We start from the raw sequence: 13,131 nt of genomic DNA on the forward strand, positions 1-13,131 counted from the left end.
GTATATGCCAGAGCCCACTATGGAAGGGCATGCCACCATGAAGTGCCCCACTGATCCCATGACTTGTAAGCTTTATTACTTGATTATTCTAATGACTTGTTGTATTAGAGGGCAAGGGGACGCATTGGATCTTATGCAGGATTGTAGGTGGGTCTTCATTTGGGGCTTGGTCTCCCTATATAGGGTCCTAGCCCTCTAGAGGCCCACATTGGCACTTGTAGGGTGAGCGTTGAGAGCCATGGGCCTCCATGGATCCCCAGCACTAAACCTGGTTCACCACGCCCAGTCGGCTCCACACTTGCACCATACACTTGGCAGATGTTTCAGGGTCTAGAGGATGTCTCCCGCTACAGAGGGAGGGCTTACATCACCATGCTAGCCCTTACAGCTGGTCTATAGGCATTTTCAATCCACTTGGAGACCCATGAGGATGTCTTTGTGCCCCCACACCCACTTGGAGCACCATAAGTTCTTGCTTGGAAAACAAGGGGCCAACCCCTTGTCCACTATGTTTGGAGTCCATTTCTACATCATGGCACCCCTTGGACTTCATTCGGCCACCTCAAAAGCCTAACGACTCAATTTTTTTTATCATTCGACCCTCTTGAGAGGCTTATATTTACATTATTGAGCTATTTGGTGGGCTTGTCACCAAAAGTATTGTTATTATGCACATTATTTTATTTTAGGGGCTAAATTAGGCCAATTTAGCTAAATTGAATTCATTAGAGTATATAAATAGAAGTGAGATGAATCATTTTGATCATCATCACTTGGATTGGGTTCTTGTCTCTTGTGATTTTCGCTATTCCTTTTGGAGGAGGATTTTGGATGTAATGGATGAATTTTGATGTTTGGATATCTCTCTCTTTTCTTGGAGCTTCATTATTGGAATAATTTGGTGATTGGATATACTCTTTTATACATGTAAGCACTCTTTTAATGCTTATTCTTGTCATTTACTTTTGTCACATGAATGTTGTTGGGATTTTCTCTATACAAGTCTGAAATTTACTGCTGCTCTATATGAAATTGTGGGAATTTTTGTTCTTTATAGTGTTGCATCATGTCATGGGCCATGTATGAATGGGTGAATGTTCCTAGAGATAATTTATGTTAAATACATCTCGATAAGTCATCATTTATTGCAAACCGAAGTATAAAGTCCTTGCAGCAACTGTTCTCATGCTCTAAATGCCATGCGAAGTTGTTGAAGGCCTCCTTGATTAGGTGAATTCTTCCCAAACCATAAATTCTCCTTGACTCCATCTCTCCCAAAGGACAAGGCACTAATCCTCCATTGGTGATCATTTTCAACGCTTATTTTTTTCACCTCCCTCTTTTTCTAGGCCTAGCCTACATAGGTCACCTAGGGCATCAATTATCTCACAATCTAGCCATCCAAACACTTCGATTTTTGGTCCAAAATTGCATTGAGATTTATTCTATAGGCCCTCCAAATTTGAAGCAAATCCAATGGTGGGATCTCGAGATATAGCAAGCCCTAGCTCGAGGACCATTTCTTGCCCTAGTTTTCCCTTGGCTAGTGTCCTCATTAGGATCATTGAATTCAAATCTCAAAGAAAATTTGTCCTTTGATCCTCTTCTCCTCCCTAATTAGGTCAAACCCCTCTTTGGTCGATCAAATCCATACCCTTGACCTAGTTTGGGCCCACATTGGTTCCCTATGGTCCCGCAACTTTATAACTCAAATTCCACAAGGACTACATAGAATCCATTTCTCCATAAGGATCCTTCAGTCCAGGAAGCCCCTTGTGAAGGCATATCCTCCAACCCTATGCCAAGGTATCCTCATAGCCCTTCTTAGAGAGCCCATCACCTTGCTTCTCAAGCAAGTTATTTAATTGAGTCTCTTTTGTGAATAGGCTTTAGGAATCACTCCTTATCCAATCATTGATCCATTCATCATTGTGATTCCTCTTATACTGGGTCTCCTCCCATCAGTGAAAGTCTGTAAAGAGCAGGGAGCCTTAGCTGAGGTGACATTGGGCTATTGCTCCATTGTTTCCCTTGACCTAGTAGTTGCTCTATAGGATCCCCTCCTAGGACCCCTGCTAGTTTGAGCGGTAACAGTCCCCATACTTATTTCTACTATTTTCCGAGGGGTTGAGCAGATGCTTACTAAATGCAAAGGCTAGAAAGATGGTGAGGGGTGTACCGGTTGGCAGACATCTTTTAAGAACACATCTATTATTTGTCCATGATATTCTACTTTTTTGTTCTAGAAATCCTTCGGAAAGTCAAAGTGATGGATAATTTAAACCTATATTGTTTGAGACTAGCATGGAGATGAACAGACATAAGTCAATCTCTTATGTTTTTTCTCCAGATGACAATCTTTTGGCTTAGCTGGAGGTTGTACTACCCTATGCTCGAGGAAATCCCAAAGGCATAAGATACCTTAGGTTTAATATCCAACCAAATAACTAAAAGAAAGCTAATTAGCACTAGTTGGTTGGTCAAGTTGGTAAAAGGATTCATTTTCGGTGCAATAGGTGGTTGTCCAGAGTAGGTAGGTTGGTATTGGTCAAATCATTTCTAGGATCTCTACCAAATTATTAGCACCTCCTAGTGTACATACCAAAAGGTATCTTAGAAAAGATAATTTATGTTTTAATTATATTTGGAGAAATAGTGGGGAGTATAGAAGGTTGCATTTGGCCAACTGGAAAAGGATTGGCCTTCCAAAAGAATGGGGAGGATGGGGCCTAAAAAATGCCCATCTTTTTGGACAGTCACTTGTAGCTCAATCTCTTTGAAATTTCATTTTCAAGTCCAGTTTGTGATGGGAGATCCTCCTTAACAAATATATTTCCCCTGACTCCATGATTGATTAGGTAAGGGAGGTGCGCTAAGGTTTAAGACGGTGCGCTAAAGAATTGCTTTGTAATGCACCGCGCTAAGGAATAGCATTGCGATGCGCTGTCGAGTAGCATTGTACAATGCTAAGACAATAAATTGCACTAGGCTATTAGTAAGAGTTGCACCATGCTAAGGAGGTGAGGGGCACTGAGCTCTTTATACAAAATGTGCCAGTGCAGCTATCTGACTTTGTTGACTTAGAGAAACAAGGGTGCTCATTTCTTTAAAATAAAAGTAAGGAGGAACTCCAAATTTTAGAAATGTCAAAAATTTGGCGTTATTGTAGTTGCTACAACAGTCCCTTTATAGTAAATGCTACTAAATTAATTTCAAAATTTGATTGGAGTATTCTATAGGCATTTGGTTAGTGATAGTGTATTCATTTTGACACAATGTTCATAGTATCTAGGATCCTTTATTAGGGTAATTGCAATTGCTAAGAAATAGTATTGAATCCTTTATGAGGGGAATTTACTTTTTGTCGTAGCCTTTATGAGGGTAATTGAAATGGAAATCATTATTCATGCTTGGCCCATGATTATCTACCTTAGCTTTCACACAACAACTCATGAGGCGTTCCACCATTGTGATGTCATCCACCTTAGCTTTAACACAAAAGTTCAATTCATAACCTTATCGGGAATAACAATTCAATCCCCTTACCTTATAAGCTACAAAGCAAAATTGACACAAGAGATTCACAGTGCAACCTATGCTCCAAGATTTAGAATCAAACTCCAACACTGTGTTGGTACGTCATAACCTCCAAGTGCACTCACTCTATATATCCAAAATATGAGCCATTCATTTCAATTTTATGCCTAACTAGCCTTCTAGCCTTCTAGAAGCATCCACTAAATATCAATAAAACTAATGGGCCCACCTAGAAATATAATAAAATATCTTGGACCAACATATCTAACTCCTTAACATACAACCACTATGGGGGTAATAGTTACTTAAACAAGTCCCAAAAGGTGCCATTAAAGCTTAGATCCAAAATTACACCACATAAATTGCCATTAGGCAATATAACACATCCTAATATCCCCTCGTCAATATTGACTAGGAGCACCTTGCAAAATACATATATATGTATCAAGAATAAGATGAAGAAGGTGACATAACATCACATCAAATCCTCACTTTATGTAAACTTCCTTCATCCCAAGCATAGATCTCAACTTCACAAACTTTGTCTTTGTAAAACATTTGGTGAAAATGTATACTAGATTTTATTCACATATATAAAACTCCAACTCAACAATGCCATCAAACACAAGATCTTTGATTTAGTCAACATCTAGCTTTAGAGGGAAAAAAATGATTCTTTGCTAGATCACAACTGATTTTTGTAGCCTTCCTTTCAACAAGTCCAAGCTCATACAAAACATCCCTGAACCACATTCCTTCCTTATTTTTAGACCTAGTATTCTTAGAAGCATAACCTCAGTATTATTTTAGGCTTGCCTACTGTTAAAATTGGCAACTAGGGCTAAACTCCATGTGGGTCATCTTATTAAAGGAAGCTGATATTTTTCTTAGATCCCTCTCATCGAGAGGTGTAGGATTGATTTAAAGATCATCCGATTCTGATAAGTATTCATGGAGATATGAATTTATTTGTGTTATGGGACAATTCGTCAAGGTCAGCCAGCAACCAAATAAACCCCACTTGTGCTCAACATTTTAGTATAAATAGAGGTGGCCTTCAAGTCATTTCAACACACTTGGGATCTCTTCCTCTCTACTTGTCTTTGGTTTTAGTAGGAGGCGAGATCCTAAGGGATAACGCTGCCCTAATCCAGAGGGCAGAAGCCGGGAACTACTGGGAACAACTAGAACTGTCGGAACTACGAGGAACTACCAGAACAGCTAGAGCATCTGTCTCCGAAGGAGAGCAGCATGCAAGGGACAGATAGCATGCAAGGGACAAATAGCATGCTAAGGACAACAAGCATGCTAGGGACAACAAACAAGCAAGATGCAACCAACACATAGGTCAGTATGGCAACATGGTGCAGCAATGGCACATAATGCAATACAGTGATGGGTACAGTCATGATTAATGAAGCGTGATGAGATGCAGCATAGTGATGATGGATGCAGCATAGTGATGATGGATGCAACATGGTGCAGCGCGGTGAGGTGCAGCATGATAACGAAATGCAGCACAACAATAGGTGAAGGAGTCACCTTGGAGAATCAGTTAAAGCAGCATGTCTTCAACTGATCTCATGTATCATCTTCTTAGAGATGATCTATGCTCTTATCTAGATAAGTCAAAATGTTGACTTCTGTTGTAAACATACTATCTCTTTCTCTCAGTTGAACTATTGAAGAACATATAAGAAGAATTGATCAAGGGTTTCCCCACATTGGGGTTTGTCCCTGGCTAGCGCCACATCTTGTGTCCTCTTGTCTTGGCTTGTCTTCTGCGATTTATGTTTATGTTCTATCTGCGGTTTACTTTAATGCTAATGTGATTGCTAATCTGGAAAAGATATTGAGCTAACTGAGAAAATTGAAATAAATTGCTCTAAGCATAGAACATACCTAAAATTAACACCTACTTACCCCTAAAATTGCATGTGCAATTTGGACATTCCTGCCAGCAGTACAATGATGAAGACGTGTATTCCTCTAATCTTGGTGTTTCATCTCTATGGATGGCTCTTATTTCAACCTAGGAGGTAGTATTACAGATCTAATTGGTCATTCCTATTGAGAGAAATTTCAAAAGATTCATTCAAAGAAGGAAGGATTTCTTGCTCAACAATAGAAGGGCAAAGAACTGTCATCATTAAAAGGTCAGTGTGAGAAAGCTCTAGCAACTAAGCAAAGATGATTGATGAGATGCACAACATGCCATTCTCATGAACAATAGATGTAGGAGAACCCACAACCATAGGTAATGTGCTTTAGTTTTCTATTTTTTAGGTCAAATCAACACTATATAGTTTCAAGGGTTAATTTGACCTCCACAGAGATATGTGAAGTACGAGGAAATGGATCAATTGACCAAGTCTATGTGTGGTCTAGTGAATACATTGGTAAGGCAAAAAGTATTAGTTGATTATCCAAATAAGTAGAGCACTCAATTTTTGTTTGCATCAGTAATGAATGGCTTTGTTTTCAGGAAACAAAATCAATGCATGTGTTGCTTAAATCAGATCAGAATGAAGCATATCCCCAGCACTAAGGCATTATTTTCACTTGGCATGCTAACCACTTCCTTTATTGTTGATATTGCTAATCTCACCTTGCTCAAGTAGAATCATGTTCCTAGAAAATGGTGGTGACACACACCAAAAACTTATATTCAGTCTTGTTGAGCAGTAGAAAGGGTGTCCCCTGTTTAGTTATTATTGGACTTGATGAGGCATCATGTGAAAAAAGAAAGTTTGGAAACTATGTTTGACCCTATTTCATGATGTACTTGCAGCAGCAATAAGATAAATTCCTCAATAGACTTGAGACAGAATTACCAATAGCAGTAAACTTTGTTTTGGGGAACCGTGGTCAACACCAGTTCATATTTGAGAAGGTTTCAGCTACAAGGAAAAATATAGGGATTTCAGCAGTCAATAAGTTTAGCCCAAACAAAGCCATGGAAAAGGATAACTCCTTTAAGAAGATGGTGTTTGGCTTAAATTAATGCATACACTTCCAATTTGCAGCCAGGCACACGCTATGTATGCTTGTGGTGGAGGAAGATGAATTGCTTCAGAATGTTTCATTACCATACAACAATAAAAGTGTATATTTCTAGATTTGATAAGGAAGGGATACATTGGAAACAAATGGTTCTTTGAGAGTATCATGTATAGCATGACATGGAGGTTTTTAACGGTCAAAAATTCAGTGAGGAGACATATTCCAAGCTTAAAGGAAGTAATAGATTGTAATTATTTGAAAGAGTGAGCTCTTCTTATTTCTGGAAAGAATGTTTTTGACATGGAGGTGCAGCCTTTGAGAGAGATATGCTTTCCCTGATCTCTGATTATAATGGAAAGGTCTCAGATTACACTGATTCAAAAATTCAGTGAGGAGACATATTCCAAGCTTAAAGGAAGCAATAGATTGTAATTATTTGAAAGAGTGAGCTCTTCTTATTTCTGGAAAGAATGTTTTTGACATGGGGGTGCAGCCTTTGAGAGAGATATGCTTTCCCTGATCTCTGATTATAATGGAAAGGTCTCAGATTACACTGATTGGTTTCCGATTCCCAACAATGGGAGCATTCTCTAGCAGCTATGGTGCTAATATACAATCCAAAAATGCACTCACATAGCAATAAAACTCTCAAATCGCAGCATGCACCAGACAAGCTTTGTAGATATGATAGAGGGGTATCTCCAACAGGATTGAAATGCTTGGTAGATGGAGAAACTAAAGCCAAGTCTAAAAGAGCGCTCCAAAAAAGATGATATAGGAACTTGAACATGTATAAACGCCCAGCATGATAAAGGATAAATGAAGATGTTTAAGGGATGATTTCAAAATCACTCAAGGTTGTTGAGGACAGTTGGCACAAGTGGACCCGATCATTCTAATGCTAATTTTTTACGATTGTTGGTAAAAGGTGGTTTAAGAAGAAGCCAAGTCATTTTCTCTTAGGGTGCCCCATTACTTTGAACCCCTTGACACAGTTAAAGATAACCCAGCTTACCGCTTTCATGAAGTTTTTTTATGGATAAGGATGGTGACACTCTTAGAGAAGGGGGCAAACATTGCCCAAAGATACACTTGACATGGTCAAACCACCTTAAAAGAGAAACACACCTTTATGAGTATGGTTGTGGGGTTGTTACATTGCACATCTTTAAAGTCAGATCCATTATTAATGGAGGGTGTTATTTTGAGGAGCGACCAGCCAACCCACTCTCCAAAGACCATTGAAGCGCACAACATAGAAGAAGCGCCTACTAACTCTGTCAGAGCAATTAGAAAGTAGCTATTGTTGTTACCACACATTACAAGGGCACCTCACCTGATTTCATGCACCTGAGCTATGTCTTAAGAGTTTGTTATCAGGTTGCCTTTTTGGGGAAGCGCCCTAGTTTGATAATGTTGTTTTAACAACCCTTGACCTATCTTTGCACTAATACATATGAGATCCACGATTCCAAGAAAGCAGTTATGTCAAGGAGGCAGCCAACACACCATTCAAGTTCATAAGATCCCAAGGAGGAGGCAGCCAACACACCATTCAAGTTCATAGAAGATCCCAAGGAGAAAAGCTCCCAGCCAAGAGGAAGAGTTGTGGCCTTGTTAACGTATTTTATTATTTATTCTAGTATAAATTAGGGGATCAGGAAATGATTAAAGAGATTTTCTTATTTTATGGGGAGACAAGAAAAAAGGACATTTAAAGGAATAACATTTCAATCACCTTACCTTACAAGCCACCATTGGATTGCCACGAGTTATTCTCCAATGGAGGGGATCACGAACACTTGAGCTTGTAAGAAATGAATTTACATTCTCTCGGAGCTAGGGGAATCTCAATTTCTGTTATAAGTAAAGAAATAGGATTAGGACAGTGACCTTCCCAGTGGTTATTCTCCCATGAAAGGGATCATGAATACTCGGAGCCTTGATGGGATCACGGACACTAGGAGCCTTTATGAGAGGAATTTACATTCTCTCAAAGCTAGGGGAATCTCAATTTCTGTTATAAGTAAAGGAATAGTATATGGGAGAGTTTATAAGGAGAAATGTAAATCGATCTAATAAGTCAAAAAATATGATCCCTGAGACTTTATGAGGGGAAACGTAAATTGATCTTGAATCTCCTATTGTAGAGCAAGGCAGTGAACGAGGCAAGCCTTATAATTCTGCCCCGCCGTAATAGTATTGGGAGAATTTGCATCAAGGATTATTTAACAACAATCCGCTAAAGGTAATCAGGAGATCATGGAAAACAAGTCGAAAAGCACCCAACCATCAATTTCAACCAACATATTATCTACGTCTCGTTGACAACTAATAAGAAGTCCAACTATATGACCACATTCTCTTAAATTGTGAAATAGATTAGAAAGTCTTGAAAACTATGAGAGGATATATCACATTGTCACGAGAACCAAATGAATAAGCACACATTTTATGACCACTACAATGATTTTGAAATCAACTGTTCCAGGAATTGCAATAATGTTGCATGCATTTTAAACAGTGGAAAAAGTCTGACTATACCTGAGGAAATTTTGTACTTGGGACACGTAATGGGGAGTCAAGGTGTACAGGACCAGGTACATATGGAGAAAATTCGCCCTGTGCAGCATCGCATTTTTGGCTTTGCGAGAGAGGTTGCGATCTTGACTCTACGGTAAGCGGTGTGCTTTTGCCCGACCGCTATCATCCTCGGCTAATTATAGGATCGAAGCTCTGCATGATGGTCGAATCAATCAATACAATCAAAGAACAGTGAGCTGCATGATGGGCGAATCAATCAATACAATCAAAGAACAGTGAGCGCATATTACCAGGCAAGAGTAAAATCGGTGGGCTACCTCATCCATCGAGCAAAGACCTCAGCACATCTCCAAATAGCCCAAAATGTATATTATGGTTCTAATCATTCTCTCCTATTACCTTTGTTAGTCAATTTAATAACTGATATGATAAGACTGTAAAATCTTCTTCCCTTCTGCAACCTGAAACCAAACTCTCACAAAACCTGTAATGACATCACAAAACATATGACCACATTCTCTTAATTTGTGAAATAGATTAGAAAGTCTTGAAACACATATGACCACATTCTCTTAATTTGTGAAATAGATTAGAAAGTCTTGAAACTGTAAGAGGATATATCACATCGTTAGGAGAACCAAATGAATAAGCACACATTTTATGACAACTACAATGATTTTGAAATCAAAGGTTCCAGGAATTGCAATAATGTTGCATGCATTTTAAACGGTGGAAAAAGTCTGACTATACCTGAAGAAATTTTATAAAGTCTGACTATACCTGAAGAAATTTTATACTTGGGACACGTAATCGGAGGTCAAGGTGTACAGGACCAGGTACATATGGAGAAAATTCGCCCTGTGCAGCATCGCACTTTTGGCTTTCCGAGAGAGGTTGCCATCTTGACTCTACAGTAAGCGGTGTGCTTTTGCCCGACCGCTATCATCCTCGGCTTATTATAGGCTCGAAGCTCTGTATGATAGCGCATATCACCAGGCAAGAGCAAAATCGGTGGGCTATCCCATCGATCGAGTAAAGACCTCAGCACATTTTCCAATAGCCCAAAATGTATATTATGGCTCTCATCATTCTCTCTTATTACCTTTCTTAGTCAATTTATCAGCTGATAAGGCTGTAAAATTTTCTTCCCCTCTGCAACCTGAAACCAAACTCTCACAAAGCCTGCAATGACCAACCAAAATCACAAAACAGGCATACTCAACATTCATCCCAAAACACAACGCAAAAAGAAATACCCAATACACTGTCTATGTACTCCTTCCAGAGACAAAAGGCCCTACCCTGAGATCGATTGAATTGAGCAGCGGGGATGAGAGCAGATGAGATAGGACCGATCGACTAGTAGGCACCACAAAGCAAGCAAGAAGGGCGAGCTATATAAATTCCGTGAGCAGCGATTGAACTGAACGTTCCAAGTGCATCAGCAGGAATCGAACCTACTAATTTGAGCTTTAACCATTCAGCCATATTGGGAAAGAAAATGGTCCATCCGGGCTGTTATGCTTTTTCTTGCTTTAACCATTCAGCCATATTGGGAAAGAAAATGGTCCATCCGGGCTGTTATGCTTTTTCTTGGACACGCCGATTTTAACCGTCTACCGATTTTAATCTAGCCACCTGTGTCATATAAATCATGTATCCTGTACAAACCGTGCTTAAGACAGCAAAGCTACACATGCATGTATTTAGCTGTCTAACAACACAAAATAAATGTCATTTTCTACCGAATAAACTCTTTCCCTGAACTGGGAGCGTTGGCTCTGTTTTTTAACCCACTACAAGCCCACTCTGTCGGTGTATTTTCAAACACCGACAACCCAAGCAGCACGCGCCCACTACCCGCGCCCCCTATCAACTTTATCGGGGTTACATTATAGTTTTCTTTTAAACATTTTCAAATTAATAAAAATGATTCTTACTATTTTATTAATGTTTTTAGATTAAAAGAATGAAAGCGATGGATAACAAAGTTCTCAACGGTACACATTAGGATTACCATTTTATTGTTACTATTTTATTAATATTTGTAAATAGAAAGAATGAAAGTGATGGATAACAAATGTAACAATTGTACATATTAGCATTTTGGAATCGGGGCTTTTCAATGTTTCTCAACGTGTGAAGAAGAAAATTGTATGTTACCATTTTATTAATATTTTTAAATTGAAAGAATGAAAGCGATCGATAATAAATGTATTATTGTACATATGGGCGTCTCGGAGTTGGCGTTCCTCAATGTTTAAATCATGTAGAATATTCTCAATGTCTTTGATTAAAATAATGTAATCATGTGTGGCAATACTTAAAAACATGAGGGTGGTGAGTGGTAACGCATAATTTTTTATATCTTGGCTCTCTCAACCCATTTAAAGGAACAAAATTGTATGAGCACATGGTTAGAAATCTCTCTATAAAGAATGAGAACAACATGCTCTCATGACCAAATAATCCCTATCTCCCTGTCCTACAAGTACTCAGTTGGTCTCACATATTGATCATTATTGGGTCATTCATTTAGGCTATCGGACCTAAACACCAATCAAATATCACAGGCCTTAGTCACTTTATGTCATGTTGCATCAATACTCAAAAGGTAGATGTAGTGTCGTGGATCCCACTATCTATAAAATGATGAACATAATGGTTTGAGTCTTAGATCACATATAGCTTAAATTGACGATTGATTGGTACCTTCCATGTCCCTAGTGCATAGTAGGTGTGTATGCAATTTTTCACACTTGTAATGACCCCGCCTCTACCACCTCCTTTCAAGGCTACTAGTATCCCTTGTTGGGATAGCCCTATAAGGAAATAGATGTACTCAACATCCAAATGAAGTGTCTCCTCACCAATCCAAAATGCCTACTCATTAGGATCCCAATACCTAGCAAGTCTCTCCAATAGCATTGTTTGTCTCGACAGGTTGGGTCTCTTGAAGAACTTGAAAATGTCGTAATCACGAAGTGTGCCTCGTGTGGCCCAATCACCTAAAGAATCATTCTCTATTATTCGTGTGCTCACTCTCTCCACTCGATCATTACATAAGGCTTTGCATGATCCATAAGGAAAATAGAAATCAATTCCATTTTTGGGTGTTTGTTTTTGTCAAAAATATGTGTGTGCTTGCAACACCATGTATGGATAGTTGTGGTCACCCATTAGTCTTACTCTAACAACCCACAAGTATTTCTATTTGCTCATGACTATTCATTGCAAGAACCATGAGCACACATACGCACACCAAAAAAGATTTTGCACCCAGTAAAAATCCAAAGTTCTTAAAATTGAAGTGAATCAAAATGAAGAGCATGAGATGAGGGCTTACCTAGTCCACATAGCTTGAAATTTTGACAGAGGAATCTCTTAGAATCCTCAATTGAAGTTTTTGGTGTAAATTGGTTTTTCCGATGATGATGAATTTGACAAGTAAAATGGTACAAATTAAGTGATTTTCATTTATTTAAAACATTTTAGTTGTATTTTGCAAAACAAAAGCCAATTTCCCCCAATTTCTCACTATTTTTGGATTTCATGCAATTTACCTTTATTTCTAACCCTTATTCAAGGTATGTTGATAGTTTAAAGGAGTGTAGGTACCATTCTTTGGCATTTTTCAATGTGAGTTTATGTGACCTTTGAGTTAAATGTTGTGAATCTTGCATATAATGATAGGTTCTTACCTTCCATTTTCCACTATTAACCTTTGTTTTATAGATATTATGCCTTAGGGTCAAACCCATCAAGTTGTGGCCTTAACCTATCTACATCAATTATGAAGAAATAATTTGTTTGATAGTTCCTACCTATCATGGGCCATTCGAATGAGCACCTATGTTTCCATCAATAGGTATCTATGATGAGTTTTTCGCATAGGTCTACGAGCCCCATTAGCCCCACCATGATTTCATGTTTGATTTGTATTAGTATTTCTTATCATTGCTTGCACACTTATGACGAATTCTTCATTGGTGTTTGCTTCCTTATGCTTGCAATGTATTCACATTAGTTTACTCACCATTTACATCG

The 13,131-nt window shown here is 38.6% G+C and overlaps 1 long non-coding RNA gene across 1 annotated transcript in view; it reads right to left on the minus strand.

Annotated features, from left to right (window-relative positions):
• The window catches only part of LOC149249550 (uncharacterized), a 37,350-nt gene extending 26,610 nt beyond the window's left edge, over positions 1 to 10,740 (minus strand). Inside the window, exons 1-4 of the long non-coding RNA XR_016265871.1 lie at positions 10,386 to 10,740; positions 9,865 to 10,266; positions 9,375 to 9,568; positions 9,085 to 9,276 (exon numbers count right to left, since the gene is read on the minus strand). This is a non-coding gene — a long non-coding RNA (uncharacterized LOC149249550). The remainder of the gene's footprint in view (positions 1 to 9,084; positions 9,277 to 9,374; positions 9,569 to 9,864; positions 10,267 to 10,385) is intronic.
• Positions 10,741 to 13,131: the final 2,391 nt, after the last annotated feature.

Source organism: Pinus tabuliformis, chromosome 7 (assembly GCF_031772625.1).
Source record: "Pinus tabuliformis cultivar Carrire ecotype Pingquan chromosome 7, CPIR1, whole genome shotgun sequence".
NCBI lineage: Eukaryota > Viridiplantae > Streptophyta > Pinopsida > Pinales > Pinaceae > Pinus > Pinus tabuliformis.